At 38.7% G+C, this 2842-nt stretch overlaps 1 pseudogene; it reads left to right on the top strand.

Moving 5' to 3' along the window:
• The first annotated feature begins 780 nt into the window (after positions 1 to 780).
• LOC129890971 (5S ribosomal RNA) lies at positions 781 to 900 on the top strand (annotated as a pseudogene).
• Positions 901 to 2842: the final 1942 nt, after the last annotated feature.

Raw genomic sequence — 2842 nt, 5'->3', positions numbered from 1 at the left:
ACATATTACCCTGAGTCATTTTCTCCCTTACAAAATGACGAGAGGGTACAAGAAGTATCCTAGCATTATCCTGCTAGTCTTCATGTTTTACCTTATCTTTTTCTCCCTTATCCTACATGCGATGTTGGGGAGATATTTTGCCCAATCGTGGCCATGTATTATGTCACCCAAAGTACCAATTCTATCTCGATAGTTTGGCTTAACCTATCTTTGTATCTCTCGGTAGTTAATTATAACTTGGGCTTCTTTGCTTGGAATAATAGCTATAGGGACTCCGTAAGGTCCTACCACTCTTTTACTCTACAATTTTACACTTTCTCGGTGGAGTAGATAACCTTTTATCGAAGAGGCAGGGACTAATATTGTTAATCTACAAGTAACATTCCCTCCAGATTCATCTAGCGCTGGAGTGCGAAGTGAGTCTTGTAGTCCTGGTCATATTGTGAAATTTTTGACCTTGGGCACTGCTTCCTATCATTCATAAATTATATCATCCGGTACCCTTACCTTTTGGGTTCTGCTTTTTCGCCCTCAGAGTTGGCTACTAAGTGGTGTCAAAATTCCCTCACCCACTGGCCCATATAGTCATTCTGCGGTTTTCCTCTCATTAACTGGTTCTATGTTGAAGAGCTGTGGCATTTGAGTACGTCGTCAGTTAGCAATTAGCTAATCCTTCTTGTTTTGCTTAAGCCCTTGTTATAATTGCCTTAACGTATCTTATAGTACTCTGGGTACATAATCTCATATCGTATCTCCGTCGCTAGTTAAGATTCCTCCATGTCGTGCGATCACACCAGCATTAATGCATTAAGTTCCATCAAAATTTTGAAGTTAAGCATGCTGGGGCGAGAGTAATATTAGGATGGGTGACCTTCCTAGGAAGTCTCCATGTCGCATTTCATTGTAATCCTTGCCATAATGTTTGGGGCACTCGACTTAGCTCTAGATTTACCTCAACGGTGTCTCACGAGTCTTTATGTTTTGCCCTGTCCTTTCACCTATTATCTTGCTTCCAGTATCGGCATAGACCTTTAGCTCCACAATCCTTCATTCACTTTGTGTTCTCCTCATTTTCTACCACAGGAGGGTTTCTATTTCTTTTTCTTTGATTATTTATCTATTGCAACATCATTTGCGACTAACTCTATAACTAACATTTTGGCTTTTGGTCTAGCATGCTGTCATTATCCTTTGTAATGTCTCTTAAGTTGATTGATATCCTTTCATGGTTACACTCTTTTGTTTTTATACGCAGCCACCTTCTAGTGTTATGTTGTTCAGGGTCTCGTCAGAACTTCTTATTGCTGCTTTATGTAGCATTCTGGCTTCCATCCAATTATTGGTAGCTTCCGGACCTTTCTAACTTAGTTCGGCAAGATATCTTATCGAAGTTTAGACGCCCATCTCAAATATATTTCCATATCGATTGCCTTCACCTTACTTTTGCCATTTTCTCATTAACTTCCCCCCTTCAGAGGGTACTCGTACTTTCCTCTGTTTGTACTTGTAGTCGTTCCAATTTCAATTAGGCAGTACTAGTATTCTGACGATAACTATTCTAGGTTTTCTTGAAGTAGTGGCTTTGTCCCAACCTGTATCCTTTGTTTCTTGGGATGAATGGAAGTTGTGCCATTTATTCCTTAGGTTTGTCGTCCTCATCCCGTAAGGGTTCCACTATTTTTGGGGCAACATTGTGTACACGCGTCATTTATTTATATCTTAAGCTCCATACTCTTACTACGTGCTCAACACAGGCTTTTAACTTAATCAATGTAAACCAGGTGCGCCTAACTAGTGGTCCTACTTTATCCCTCTATAATTGTATCACACTGTATAATTCATACTTACATATTGATATCCCTCTTTTAGTTCGTATTCTTATTCAGTTCCTGACATCTCTTTGAGGTACTTCTATTAGAAGTTCTTTCCCCAATTAGTCGGTGGAGAACTATAAACTGTTATCATAAATCATTTTTCAACCATTGTTAAAAGAACCCAAAATCTCTGAAACATCACAGTACTCATTTTAATACTTGACCCTCCTGGTCTCATTCCGAGTTTATGTTCGAGTTATGAACAACTCATCTAATTTACAATAGGAGTTAAGGGCTTGGTATTTTTTTTCCAAAAAGAGTGAAACTCATTCGCGGGACATCTTATCATTCACCCTGAGCCCTCTATTTATATTCCTACGGTGCAAATATGGATGGAAATACCGTAGTCTGAACTTTACTACTTAAATAAGCTTTTGTTCCTTCGAAACAAAATTCTTCAAGTGAAAAGGGTGCCCCTTATAGACGACCTGAAGGGTACCTCTTACAGCTTTAGTTGAACATAGTAGGGGTACTTGGTATCAACTTCTCAAACATCTCAAAAATCTATGTTTCATTTCCTTTTCCCTGTTCTGGAAAAACTTCGGTATAGTTTCCTCTACACTTCTTGCTATCCCATAACCTACACGCAGAAAATACCAACAACGCCTCACAGGTCCAACACATATATATATTCATATCCCATCACAGCCGCACAAGGCTTTTAATATCATCTTACACCGCAGCCACACAGGGCTTTCAATATTAATAATAATATAAAGATACTGGACTTACCTCGTATGTCCAACTTCTAACTGCATTTGTGGAATTTCCTGTTTTCCTTTCTTTCAGGTTTAAACTTTACATTTCTATATTAGTTCAATACCTTACCAAACAGATATCTTCTGTGGCTTTACTTTACTTACCTGCATGCTTCGTAACTTTCCATATCGTCAATTACTTCCTTCGGTTGATGTCGTCCTTCTATAAAGATCCAAGGTTAGTATAAGGAATTTTCCTATGACTCGGAT

Source organism: Solanum dulcamara, chromosome 5 (assembly GCF_947179165.1).
Source record: "Solanum dulcamara chromosome 5, daSolDulc1.2, whole genome shotgun sequence".
In the NCBI taxonomy this organism is placed as follows: Eukaryota; Viridiplantae; Streptophyta; class Magnoliopsida; order Solanales; family Solanaceae; genus Solanum; species Solanum dulcamara.
Note: the sequence above shows the minus strand (reverse complement) of the source record. Positions and strands in the feature narration are given on the sequence as shown.